We start from the raw sequence: 15,142 nt of genomic DNA, 5'->3' as shown, positions 1-15,142 counted from the left end.
CATTATTATCGTTCCTCCAACTAAAATTGGGATGATTTCTCCAACCAGGATTGTATGTTTGTGAAAAAGGATCTAATGTTGGTTTTTTAAAATTGTTAACATAATTGGCTTGTTCATGGAGACATTCTTTAAATGAAGGCAAAGTAGGACAATTTTTTGTAAGATGATCATGTGTGTCACATATATGACAAACAATTTCTTGAACACTTTTTAATTGATCACTCTTTTTCATTTCTAATGAATCGATTTTTCTTGCTAAAGATGCAAGTTTAGCTTGAACATCTACATCATCTTTAAGATGATAAATACCACCTCCATTTGTTGAATTATTGGTTTTACTTGGTGGTTCAATTGAGCCTATATTATCCCAATTTTGAGCATTTTCTGCTAATGACTCCAAATATTCCATAGCTTCATTTGGGTTTTTATCTTCAAAAGTTCCATTACACATGAATTCTATCATTTGCCTATCTTTAGGTATTAAACCTTCATAAAAGTGAGAAACTATTCTCCATATTTCAAAACCATGATGTGGGCATGTATTAAGTAACTCTTTATATCTATCCCAACATTGATAAAATGTTTCCCCTTGTTTTTGAGAAAAAGTTGTAATTTGTCTTTTAAAAGAGTTTGTTCTATGGGAAGGAAAAAACTTTTTTAGAAATTGTTGTTGCATTTCTTCCCATGATCTTATTGAACTTGATCTCAAATTTTGCAACCATGTTTTAGCTTTATCTTTTAAGGAAAAAGGGAAAAGCTTTAATCGAACAGTATCCATGCTACAATTTTGATCATTATAAGTGTTGCAAACCTCCTCAAATTCTCTTAAATGCAAATATGGATTTTCAGAATCTAAGCCATGAAAATTTGGTAAAAGTTGAATGACTTGTGGCTTAAAATTGAAATTAGATGCATCAGGAGGAAAAACTAAACAAGATGGTGTACTAGTTCTTATTGGATTCATATGGTGCCTAAGTGTTCTTGGTTGTTCATGTTCTTGATGATGATGATTATTATTATTATCATCTTGATTATTAGAATTATCGTCCATGTTTAAAATATTTTCAGTTACTCGAACAAGTCTACCACTTTGTTTACGACTCCAAACAATCATACAATAAAAAACAACATACTATTTACATAATAACAAAATTAAACTTAATTTATACCTCCCCGGCAACGGCGCCAAAAACTTGCTACAACTTAAATTGTAATTCACCCAAGTGTAGGTTGTCTGCAAGTAATATACTCGTGAGTACGAGATCGATCCACGGAGAGGATGTTGTAAGTTTAATTTTAGCAATAATATATTATAGATGAAAATATTATTATAAAACTTCAAATACACAAATTATAAAATTGTCAAGGTTTCAAAGGTTCATTGTTGGTTTATTTAAGATTGCTTAATAAAAATAAATAAAAGAAACTAAAATAAAAATAAACATAAAAGAACAATGAAATATTTAAACAAGTATATCATATAATATAGTTCCCACTATATTAATATCAACCGATATTTAATACATGGTACCCATAATATATATATAAATGCATAAATATAAATTGACATAAAAGTAAATGTTAGATCAAATCACAATATTTTATTTAGAACATCCGGCAGAGCCACGCTATCGTCTAAATAAAATATATGACTTTATGTTAGATGCGATAAAGTAAATGTTAGTTGCGGAAAAGTAAAAGTTAGATGCGAGAAAGTAAATGTTAGTTGCGGAAAAGTAAATGTTAGTTGCGATAAAGTAAAAGTTAGATGCGAGAAAGTAAATGTTAGTTCAAATCACAATATATTATTTAGAACAACCGACAGTGTCGCGCTATCGTCTAAATAATATATATGACTTTATTATAAATAGATACATATATTTATAGTATATAATTATTGTAGTATTTATTGTATCATATTTGACAACAAATCAAGGTAACCACATTCAAGGTACCAAGCATTTGATGTAAATAGATAACAACAAATCATCCAAAATTATACCTACAAATAAAGATCAATTAGTAAAAATAAAAATAGAAAAGAAAAGAATATACAAAATATAGACAATCTTACTTGACCAACAATGAAACCTTTTCACCTTGACATAAAAAGATTTAGCTTTCCATGAACATGAAACTCAAGAATAAAGATAAAAGAAATTTCATACTTGAACTTGAGAAACTTGCACACTCAAACTTTTATTCTCACACACACAATATTTATTTTACAAATGAAGAATTCTCTACACTCTTACACACTACAAAGCTTATACAACACATCTATTTATAGGCCAAATGAGAGCAAGAGTCCAAGGCTCATTAAATGTGAAATAGTAAAGTTGGTGGGTGCTTGTCTCCTTGAATGTCAATACCATGACCCAACTTTAATTGGCATGTTTGATGCCTTAGACCACCGATTCAGCCTTTCTTTTCAACATAGAACACGTAGGATATTTTGTGTAGATGTGTTTGGACAACTCATTCACCCCTTTTGGATAACATATGAAATACTTATGATATTTTTACTCCAAGCTGGTCATAGTAAAAGTAAATCTATCTCCATTTTGATGTTTGATTATTTTGATCATCTTAATGAAGTTTTTGGAATTTCTTGTCTTCTACAAAGTTGAAGATGCCTCTTTTGTGATTCTACAGGTTTTGAGATTACTCCATTATGACCTCTGTAGCTTGAGTAATTTTATTTTTACCAAACCTGCGTAAACCGTAAAATACAACATTTTAGTAAAACATTTAAATATAAACACATAACACTAAAATAATACAACTTCATAATTTTAATTAAACTTAAATTTTAAAACACACTTTTTAACATATAAATAATTACAAATTTTAAGTTTCATCACTTCTCTCAGCTAGCTCGACCGTTGACGCAGCTTACCCTCAAGGGTGTTGATTTCGAGTGGTCCTCCGAGTGTGAGGAGAATTTCTGTGAGCTTCGACGGCGGTTGACTTCTGCGCCGGTGTTGGCATTACCATCAGGATCTGGAGGGTATGTGGTATACACTGATGCTTCTCTTCAGGGGTTAGGTTGTGTCCTGACTCAGAATGGGCATGTGATTGCATACGCTTCTAGACAGCTGAAGCTTCACGAGGACAACTATCCAGTTCATGATTTGGAATTGGCAGCCATTGTGTTCGCTTTGAAGATCTGGCGTCATTATCTGTATGGCGAGAAATTTAAGATCTTCACCGACCACAAGAGTCTCAAATATTTGTTCACTCAGGCGGAATTGAACATGAGGCCGAGACGTTGGATGGATTTGCTTAAGGACTATGATTGCAAGATTAAGTACCATCCGAGAGCTGCTAATCTCACCGCTGATGCTTTGAGTCGCAAGGTGCAACTATCCGCACTGCAGACTTGTTCGATGTCTAGTACGATCAGTGACTGTTGTACTTCGGGTATACCTTCAAGCATAAGAAAGGTATGCAGAGTATCCAGATGTTTGCGATATTATCTGAGCCAGCTTTGTATTCGCGGATTCGAGATGCTCAGATGTCTGACTCAAAGACCCAAAGTTTGGCTCATCTAGCTAACGAGGGTAGCTCGTCTGGATTTCACTATCAATCAGATGGTTTTCTGTGTTTGTCTGGTAGACTTGTGGTTCCGCAGGATGAAGAATTGCGAGATGAGATCTTGTCTCAGGCACATCGCACCAAGTTGAGTATTCATCCGGGAAGCAACAAGATGTACAAGGATCTACGTACTCAGTTTTGGTGGAAGGGGATGAAACACAGCGTGTATCAGTATGTTTCGAGATGTTTGGTGTGTCAACAAGTCAAGGCAGAACACCGACGACCTGGAGGTTTGCTTCACAGTCTGCCTATTCCTGAGTGGAAATGGGAGTTTATCACGATGGATTTTGTGACTCATTTGTCGATGTCCTCGAGGAATTGTGATGCTATCTGGGTTGTGGTGGACCGACTCACCAAGTCAGCGCATTTCATTGCTTATAGTCGAGAGTACTCTGTGGATCGCATGGCACAGTTGTATGTTCACGAGATCGTTCGACTTCATGAAGTGTCTGTGAGCATTGTCAACGATCGAGACCCCAGGTTCACTTCTAGGTTCTGGGGGAGTGTTCAGCGTGCGATGGGTACTACTCTCAGTTTGAGTACTGCCTATAATCCGGAGACAGAATGGTCAGTCAGAGCGCACTATCCGTACTTTGGAGATATGCTTCGAGCTTGCACTATGGACTTTGGTATAGCCTGGCAGGATCATTTTCCATTAATTGAGTTCGCGTACAACAACAGCTATCATACTAGCATTGGGATGGAACCTTTTGAGGCGTTGTATGGGCGACGTTGTCGTACTCCACTCTTCTGGGAAGAAGTGGGGAAGAGACAGGCTGAGGGATCGGAGATTATCCAGCAGGCAGTAGATATTATTGATCAGCTCAAGAAACGGATTAAGACTGCACAGGATCGTCAGGCCTGCTATGCTAACACTAAGCGTAGGCCTTTGCAGTTTGATGTTGGGGAGAAAGTGCTTTTGAGGTGTCACCTTTCCGCAAGATTCTCAGATTTGGACTTAAGGGCAAGTTGTCTCCCAGATTTATCGGTCCGTTTGAGATCTTGGAGAGCCTTGGCGATTTGTCTTATCGTTTGACTTTGCCACCATATCTGTCCAGTATTCACAACGTGTTCCACGTATCTCTGTTGCGACGATATGTGGCAGATCCGTCTCATATTCTGCAGCGGTCTGAAGTTCAAGTGGATAAGGATTTGACTTATGTTGAAAGACCTATTCGTATCCTGGATCACAAGGATAAGGTCTTGCGGAACAAAGTCATTCCTTTGGTTTTAGTTCAGTGGCAGCGCCGAGGCGCTGAGGAAGCTACTTGGGAACTTGAGGACAGGATGCGTACAGAACATCCTGAGTTATTTTGATTTCATTTTCGATTTGTATTCAGATGTAAACGTTTGATTTGAATAAAAATTTTTTGGATTTTTGTTTTACATTCGGTACTTAAGATCGGATTTCGAGGATGAAATATCTTAAGTGGGGGAGAATGTAGTGACCCATATCCAGAATTAATGATTTATGAGTAATTAATAATACGATCATGTTTAGATGTAATAAAACATGATTAAGGGAGTCCCAGATGGATTAACAGAGTTCGGAAATGGATTCATAACGCTCAAAAATTGTTCGAGGGTCGTCGAGTTTGGAGGCTTCGAAGTCAAGGTTCGAAAGGTCCGAAGTCAGGGTTCAGACGATCCGAAGAGTGGTTCGGACGCTCCGAACTTGCTGCCGACAGTCGTCGTGGATGACATCATTTTGCTGACATAAACAATGACGTATTATTGGGTTCGGACGATCCGAAGTCCAGTTTGAAACAATCCGAACGTGTTCGGAGGGCCCGAAATTCGTAAATAGGGGGTGCCGAGCCTCATTTTAAGACGCACCAATCACCTCTTCTCTCTCGATTCCTTAGCCTTCTAACTCAGATCTAGGGAATTCTAGGTGTCCCATCGAGAATCCAAAAGTGGCATAGCGATCCAGGCGTCGTAGCGGAGCTGTAGCCTAGTTTTGAGGCAATCGACAGCAAAGGGCTAACGACGGACAAAGGTATAGCTTTTGCTTTCTAAAAATATTTAGGAGTATGCTTTAGCTTAGTTAAGGCTTTTAGAGCGCTTTAATGATAGAAGTATCATTTGGCAGTGTAGCGCGGATTATAGGCGTGGACCTAGGGCTGATAGCACTTGCCTAGTATTTGAGGTACGAAAGTACTGTTCGAGATATCTTGACTGAGTATGCATGTATTATGTGACTGCATGATTTATATGTCATTGATTTATGCTGCATACATTTGCATATTGAGCTATCTCGTTCGAGATGTCTATAGTAGGGTTTTACCCTATCCTGTTAGTGGTTGTACTTCCATCGATTTGGGTCCGGCATATCCACTGGTATTTTGGTATGGGAGCCACCTCCTGAAAGCGATGGCACAACGTGCTACATACCAGGGCCCGGTCTATCTTTGTTCTCTGATCCTTGACCTCGAGTTTATAGGGAGTTCACTTTGCATCCATGTATACTCATACTCTCGTGCTGAGCGTTTTAATGCTCATCTTTCGTACTTTGTGTTTTTGGACACCCTATTCCATGGGGCAGATTTGCGATTGGACGAGGCGGGTGGATCCAAGAGGGGCTAGGCAGTGGTTGATCAGCTGGAGCTTCGTTTAGGTTTTTATTCTGTTGTTTTGGGTTTATAAAGCTATTCGATTTGGTTGTATATTATTTTGGATATTTACAGATTCATTTTCTTGGGATTGTATAAATGTTATGGTTTCCGCAATTGAATTCTGATTTCTGTTTAATTAAGTTAATTGCATTCCTAAGTTCTGTTTAGTAGGTGATCCGGGTAAGGGTCACTACAGTACTAATTGTCCGATCTGACTGCCCATCAGTCTCCGGATGATATGCAGACTTAAACTCAGAGTTGTACCCAACGGCTGCTGAAAACTACCCCCGAAACGTGAGGTAAATCGCGAGTCTCTATCACTGACTATGCTTACTGGAATCCCATGCAATCGCACTAACTCCTGGATATATAAGTGTGCCATGCGATCATAAGAATACTCCCGGTTGTAAGGAATAAAGTGTGCTGATTTTGTCAAACGGTCAACAAAGACCCAGATAGCATCACACTGACGTGAAGTCATAGGCAGAATTTGGTTCGCAAGTCTTTATACATTTTCATTCTTCCAGGGTGAACTGACAATCGACTCCTGTGAGCTTGTGATAAAATATCATTCCTGATCTCCGCTACATCAGGTACAACCACCTGATTCGATAAGAATAATAAACCATCTGCTTGAAAATAAATCCAGATGTATTAACTCCATTGGCTAGACGTGCCAATCGCTGAGTCTTAATGATAGTCGTGTTTTGTTTGCATATTTTAATGTTATTTTGTTAGTAGTTTGCATTCATTTATTTTTCTTTGTTCATGTTCTATCTTAGTTTTTTTTATGCATGCATTTAGCTACATAACATACTCCCGGGTTTAATGTGTAGGAAGTATCAAGTTTTAAGAAGAAATCGGATGTTTGCATGCGCTCGATCGGACGTACTTAAAGGATCGAGCGCGGCACAAGAAGAAGTAAAGCAGAATGTTGGCAAAGTTTCATGCGCTCGATCCTGCGTACTCATAGGATCGAGCGCGACTTATGAAGAATCAAGGCAGTAGACAATGCATTTTTCATGTGCTCGATCCAAGGAACTCATACGATCGAGCGCGGCCAAATAAAATCAAAATAGTAGGTTTGAAAGTTTTCATGCGCTCGATCTGGCCAACTCATAGGATCGAGCGCGCTAGTCTGTTCGGGAAAAATTTTGTAATTTTGGAAACTCTTTTATTTTGGACACTAGTTTTTATTAGGATTTTATTCCGTTTTTTGGAGATAATTATCAGACTTTTACAATCTCTAAGGCGGCTATGTTTTGTTCTTACAACTCTCTCTCAAGTTTCCTTCTTTTCTTTTGAATTTTTTTTGAACTTTTGATGAATCGTTGTAGCTAAACTTTTATACTTGGTTGAGGAAGACGAAACCTTGATATAATTTATTCATGAGATTCGATTTTCAGTATTTAATTCTTATTGAGTATCGATAGTTGATCTGTTTTATTTCATGTTTGTATGCGAGATTTTAGGATTGGCCATCTTAGGATTTTGCTATGCAAACTATAGCTAAATTAGAATTCAAATCCGTAATTGTTTGAATCAACTAATTTGCGAAGCAACTACATGTGATATTTTCTGATGTTGAATTTATTAATTCGTAAGGAAACAACTATTGACTAGGCTAAATACAACCGCTGGTGTTTGTGTTGTCTAGATTCGTTAGTTTTACTCATTTGAATGCTACCTTAAATTTAATCTAGATCGCTGGAATTCGGTTTAATTTATTGGTAAGGGTTAATTTAGAACGCTGGTGTCTAATTAACTAAGCTTAAGGTGAAACGGGAATTTAATTTTCAATGATGAATATTCGATAGGATTAATTATTTTTAGGGAATCGATGATTGAATGAATGAATATCAAGTGTTTTAGTCGACCGATACCAAGGCTTGTTTCTTATTGATTTCTTCAGTTTAATTCTCAATCTTGCATGATAGTGATAATTTTTAATTTTATTCGTTTGAAATTTCAGTAGTTAAAGTTCCAAACTCAAAAACCCCCTTTAGTGTATTTAGAACACTATTTAAATTTTACTTTCCTCGTGGGAACGATCCTACTCACACTACTGCATATTTTGTTATCTGATTTGAGTTGGGTAATTTGGGTTGTGATGCGGACTTAGCGCTACCATATTTTGGCGCCGTTGCCGGGGAACGGTGTTTAATTTATTGTGTTTTATTTCTTTTGTTTTTGTTTTGTTTAATCTCACTCTCCTCTCTTTTCTTGGTTTCTAGTTCTCTCTCGTTCATTGCTTTCAGGTGATTTTGCTGAAGAAGACTTTTTCTACGACCAGGAGATCGAAAGGACTTTACACAGGCGAAGGAGAGAACTTCGTAGGCAACAACAAGAGGAAGCTGCTCGAGCTGCATTCCCAGAAGAAGAGATGGCTACTAATTGCGAATCTGAGTCTTAGTCAATTGGGCACTCCTGATCCCAATCAACAACCTTTATGCATTACTTTTCTTACAATAGAAAATAATGCTACTTTTCAGCTTAAATCTGGATTGATTCACTTATTACCTACTTTTCATGGCAGGTGGAGGACCCGAATAAACACTTGATGGAATTCCACGTGGTTTGCACGAGTATGAAACCCCATGGAGTGACAGAGGAGCAGATTCAACTGAGAGCTTTTCCTTTCTCTTTGAAGAGTGCTGCTAAGGATTGGCTATAATTACTTGCTCTCTGGTTCTATCACAACTTGGACGGAGATGAAAAGAATCTTTTTGGAAAAATATTTCCCAGCCTCTAGAGCTGCGAACATCCGGAAGGAAATCTATGGAATCAAGCAATACTCAGGGGAATCACTGCACGAATACTGGGAGCAATTCAAGAAGCTTTGTGCTAGCTGTCCACAACACCAGATAAGTGAAAATCAATTAATTCAATTATTCTATGAAGGTTGTTGCCCCATGACAAGAGTATGCTAGATGCAGCAAGTGGAGGCGTTTTTATAGATAAAACGCCGGTACAAGCAAGGAATTTAATTGAAAATATAGCTGCCAATTCTCAACAATTTGGCACCATCAGGAATGAGCATGTACTGAAGAAGAACAACGAGGTAAATGTCTCTTCCCTTGAGCAACAACTAACTGAATTGACGTCTCTTGTGCGTCAAATGGTTGTAGGGAATGGGACAGACTGCAAAGGCATGTGGGATTTGTGCTGCAGTGTGACATGCTACTGATATGTGTCCCACAACTTCAAGAAGAATCGATTGAACAGGTCATTGCTACTGGAGGATTTCCTGGACCACCACAGCGGAAATATGATCCCTATTCCAACACATACAATCCAGGTTGGAAGGATCATCCAAATCTGAGATATGGGAACCCTTGCGAACCAATCTGGACCTCAAGCACCACCGCACAATCAAGCTTATAAGCCACCATATCCTCAACAGCAGCAGCGTCCTCAGATTCCCAATCCGGGTAAGTTTCTTGAAAATATTGTCAAGGATCTTGCTACTAATACTGTAACTTTCCAATAGAAAACAAGAGCAAGTATCCAAAACTTAAATAACCAGATGGGACAGCTCGCCACCGACATCAATAAGTTAGAAGCACAACATTCCAATGCTCTACAATCTCACACAATTCCGAACCCAAGAGAAAACGCAAGTTCAATCACTCTAAGGAATGGGAAGGAGTTGAAGATCAAGGAGAAAGAAGTGGATACTTCAGCCAAAGAGGAGCTGCAAGAAGAGCCGAAATTGACTGATGGAGAAGCATCAAGGAAGAAGCACCAAGAGGTAAGTTTCCTCCACTTTCTGAGTATAAGCCTGTTGCCCCTTTTCCCTTAGCACTTAAGGATTCTAGAAAAGATGAAGGGATAAAGGATCTTTATGAGATTTTTCAGTAGATGTGAGGTGAATATTCCGTTGTTAGATGCTATTAAGCAGGTACTCGACACGCGAAATTTTTGAAAGAATTATGCACAGCAAAGAGGAAACAAACACTGAAGGGTTGTCATAAAGTAGAGCTTGGTGAGAACGTATCTGCTGTGATCCAACGAAAATTGCCCGCAAAATGCATGGAACCAGGTATGTTTTTCTATCCCATGCACTATAGGGAATGTTAGACTTGAGAAGGCCATGTTAGATCTAGGAGCATCAATCAATGTTATGCCATATTCTAGCTATGCATCCGTGACACTTGGTCCATTGAATAAAACTAGAATTGTTATTTAGTTACCTGATAGGTCTAATGCATACCCTAGGGGAATAGTGGAAGATGTGTTAGTGTAAGTAAATGACTTGGTATTTCCTGCAGATTTTTATGCGCTATACATGGGAAACGGTGATCATAATAGTCCTATTTTGTTAGGCAGACCATTCTTGAAAACCTCCATGACTAAAATTGATGTTCACAGTGGCACACCCACTTTGGAATTTGATGGCGAGGTTGTGAAATTTAATATTTATGATGCCATGAAATTTCCTGACAATGATGATTGTGTATTTTTTGTTGATATTGTGGATTACTTGGCACAAGATTATTGTGAGCATGCAGGAAAAGATGAGCTCGAGGTGGCTATTGTTGCACCCATTCAGCAGGATGATGGAATTGGATTCAGTGAAGACATGAAGGAGATTGAGGGACTCTGAAAAGTTCGCCTGAGCTACCTCAATCAGGTAATATCTCTCAGATATCATTGCCAATCTCTAATACTCGGCGCCTTCCATCTGTTTTGCAGGCAACAATGGTCGAACTAAAGATACTTCCAAAACATCTCAAGTATGTTTTCCTTGGAGAAAGAGAAACATTACCAGTCATCATCTCCAATAGTTTGGAAGCCGACCAAGAGGAACATTTAGTCAAAGTACTACAAGAGCACAAGACTGCTATCGGATGGACCATAGCAGACATCAAGGGAATTAGCCCTTCTACATGCATGCACAGAATTTTGATGGAGAAAGGAGCGAATCCCTGGAAAGAGTAGGTGCCCGGTGAGCCAACTTGTGGCTAAGGGCTTTGATGACTCTTTGTATAAACAATCTTTTGTTTAATATAATTTACACTTTTATTAATGGCAATGACTTTATCTTTCTTCATATTGTTATATTGTGATATACTATTGTTGTTTTGATAAAGACCTTGAATATACTATAGTGTATGTAAGATGTGGTAGAACATGGAGATGTCTATCATGAAACACATCTTATAGTCACTGTATATTCTAAACTGTTCCTAGTCGATTGAGCCGTCCGATAATAAGGATAAGGATCGCTCGAGTTTGAGACTAGCATTTGCGATGCAGAGTACCACGTTTCATTGGTAAGGAACATAGAGATGTTCGAAGCATGCAAATGGATATTCATACGATGAATGATCGAACTACCCTATCCGGACTTTCCAAGTGGTTATCACTTATCGAGTGGATAAAGTCCGCGGTTTTGGTTGTACACCATTAGTCCTTACTACTTGAAACATCATTGAGACTCTATATGCTAGTATTGTGCTTTGACTCGTTTACCGACTCTATTGGGGTCATCAGGTGTCGGGATTGGGTACAGTTACAACACATATAGGAGTCGATGCTTTGTTGTCAAGGATTCACCACATACTTGCGAGTGTGGATATCCTATGCGATCTGAGGAGATATTAGTGTGACGAATCTCTGGCCAGAGTACATGATGTGTTTTAAGAAATAGTTTCTTAGTAACACATGCGATGTCACTATTTGATCTTCAAGATGTATTGCATAGTTATCGAATCTCGAACGACTCTCGATATACCAATGGTTGTTGATTCAATCGGGATATATGGATGAAGGGACCGTACTGTACGCTAACCAAAATCTATTGGTTCTTGCAGGCACTATCAGTGATACCTAGGGAATCATGGGGCAATGTTGCTAGGCGCTCATACCATGATTCGATGGGCAAGTCGGAAATTGTTGTTCCGAGTCACAAGGAGTTGTGAGCCCACGGCTAGCTGTATCCCTGAACCATTGAGGATCACACAGAGTAATGGATTTTTAATCCCCGTTGAGATAGTTAAATTTAAAGAGTTAAATTTAATGAACAAAGAAGTTGGACTTCTTATTTAAGAGTAGAGGAGTAAGATTTCCTAAAATGACATAGGGATGGGCATTTTTGGAAACCACTGAATTCGGATTCAGAAAAATTTATCTTGACTTTAAAAGGTGCAGAAATGGTTTCTGTGCACATTGGTGAAATCGGTTTATCAATCGGAGTCATGATGAATTTTATATTAATTTCTGAACATGCGGGATTTGCTTGTCGGGCTTGAACTTATGACTAATGGGCCCTAAGCTGTTAGCGGCCTACATTATAAATAAGTTATTGCAGTACAGAAATTAGACACAACAGGTCACAATTTTCGAAAAAACCCTATTTTTCTCTCAGTTGGCCGCCCCCCTTCCCCCTCTGCTCGGCAAAATCCAGTCTGTGAATTTTGAATTGCAGTCTGGTTTAACGGATCAAATTCGTTAATCTCTTCGTAGAAACTTCTGATAGATTTTCTAGTGCAATCTATCAGAGGGATTAAATATCCGTTCGTGGACCTGATTGAAGAACAGTTCGTCATCAGTTCCAGGGATATACAACAAGAGCAGAGAAATCTGTTGGTGTCCATAATCTCGCTTCGAGATTGGAGGTAAAAATTTTATAATCGTTATTTAATTTTTACACACACAATTTAATCGTAAGGTTGATACCCATTATGGAATCGTTCCATATAAAATTTTTAAACTTCCGCTGCACCGGGTATCAATCCTAATTGATCTGATCGCCGCGTTCTCCAACAGTGGTATCAAAGCAAGGTTGCTCAGATCAAGAGATTAAATTAATCAATTGTACAAAAAATTTTTTAAGCCTCGGTTTTTGAAACAAAATAAATATTTTAAAAATAAAAATTTTTTTTTTCGGGCAAAAACCCGGGCAGCGATTGGATCGCTGCCCGGGGGGGGGGGCAGCGATCGTCGCTGCCCTAGGGGCAGCCGGGCTGCCCGGCCCGACCCCATTAGGGCGCGGGCAGCCCGGGAATGTCCCGGGCGGCCCGCGGGAAAAATTAATTTTTAATTTTTAAATTAAATTTTAATATGTTAAAATTCTATTTTTGGTCCGATCGAAAATTGTTTTTGATTGGTCCACGAGGCGTCGGATCGAATTGTTCGAGTCCGAAAATTTTAAAATTAATTTTTGGATAAATTTGAATTTTTGGAAAATTTAAATATTTTATCCGTTAAATTGAATTTTGAAATTAATTATTTTTGGTACAATTGATGATAAGATATGATCTTATGGATATATTGAATAAAATATGATTTTATGTATAAAATTGGATTTTATAGATAAAATATGATTTTATTTGATAAAAAGATAAAATATGATTTTGTATGTAAAATAAGATTTTATATATGAAATATGATTTTATCCTTTTAAATTTAAATTGCCATTGCATGTTATCCAATAAATTAATTTTGAATTAAATGTTATTGGATAAGGATGATCGATTGCCATCACCAATTTTGTAGGTGTATGTTAGGAATTTACATTTGTTTTTATTTTTGTTGGATTTATTAATGGGCCTGGTTTATGGCCCAATATGAATTGTCATATGTAATAAAAGTGGGCTTGGTTTATGGCCCGTTCCCACCCCTTAAAAATGTATCCCCTACTTGTCATTGTTATTTATTGTAAATACATTAGATTTAGTGGGAGATCAAGATTTGAAGATGGAGGTAGGCCCAGCAGACAATAAAGACAGAAGAAATGTAAATTGGAAGCTCAATGTAATAGAATTGCATTGCATACTGCATATTACCTAGGATTGGACTAAGACTCGTGATTGGCAACCACGGGTCGATTAGAAATGGAATCGATCATCCTATATAATATGTGATATTATTGTTGTATGCATGTTTTAGACAAAATTGTGTGAATCCGGCAAACATACAAAATTTTAAAAATGATGAGACAAATTTTCATAATTAAAATCCCTCATTTTAAATATGATTTAAAATTGATATCAAGATAAATAAAGGAAATTTAAATTTGTTTAAATGTTCCTACCTTCCATCAACGATCAATGTATGAGATGCTACCCGCGCGGATAAGGTCCGGCTCATATTATTGGGGGGCCCGTTCGTAGAAAAGCTGTACATTGGATCGACACATGTTGTAAGTTGGGTGGAACTCCCATGGATCGGCTCATATTATTGGGGGATCCACATGACGACCGTCCATCACAACTTAATATTGATGAGTCATCTTGACATGTCACAATAAACGGCGTCATATTATTGGGCCCTTATTGGACATGAGGTAAAAACATGGAGGTTGCTTTGGAAGCAATTGGGCTCTACCTTTTGAAAATTATGGTTGGCTGATATTATTCGGGACCATAGATTGTCAATTGGACTCCATGTTCTCACTAAGAAAAACAGTTTCCCGTTTTCACTAGAGGGTAGTGAAATCGTTAAAATAATGGGAGTGAGATTCATAAAATAAATTTCGCCTATTTTATGTCTTAGTAAATTACTTAAACAATCACTGATATTTGTCTGTTTCTTTTCAGTATTTCATAAAGATGAATTCGCGTAATCCACTTTTCTCGATCCTCGAACAAAATAAATTGACTGGCGCAAACTATACGGAATGGTTTCGTAAGTTGAAGATTGTCTTGACTTCGGAGAAGATGCTCTACGTGTTAGAAAAATCTCCTCCGAAGGAAGCACCAGCTGACGTAAGTCCGGAAGAGTTAGCCAAACTTGATACATGGTGGGACCATGATATCAAGGCCAAATGCTATATGCAAGCCTCAATGTCTGATGAACTCCAGAGGAGATTTGAGGAAATCGTGAATGCTGCTGACATTCACGTACAACTCAAGGAACTTTTTGGGGCTCAATCGAGGGCTGAAAGGTTCGCTACTGTAAAGGAGCTAATGACGTGTCGCATGCGT

At 37.9% G+C, this 15,142-nt stretch overlaps 1 non-coding gene across 1 annotated transcript; it reads left to right on the top strand.

Annotated features, from left to right (window-relative positions):
• The first annotated feature begins 521 nt into the window (after positions 1-521).
• LOC140885791 (small nucleolar RNA R71) lies at positions 522-632 on the top strand. Its single transcript, XR_012151206.1, has one exon. It is a non-coding gene; the product is annotated as a small nucleolar RNA R71 (small nucleolar RNA).
• The last annotated feature ends 14,510 nt before the right edge of the window (positions 633-15,142 follow it).

The sequence above is a fragment of the Henckelia pumila genome, chromosome 2 (assembly GCF_033568475.1).
Source record: "Henckelia pumila isolate YLH828 chromosome 2, ASM3356847v2, whole genome shotgun sequence".
NCBI classification, from domain to species: domain Eukaryota; kingdom Viridiplantae; phylum Streptophyta; class Magnoliopsida; order Lamiales; family Gesneriaceae; genus Henckelia; species Henckelia pumila.
Note: the sequence above shows the minus strand (reverse complement) of the source record. Positions and strands in the feature narration are given on the sequence as shown.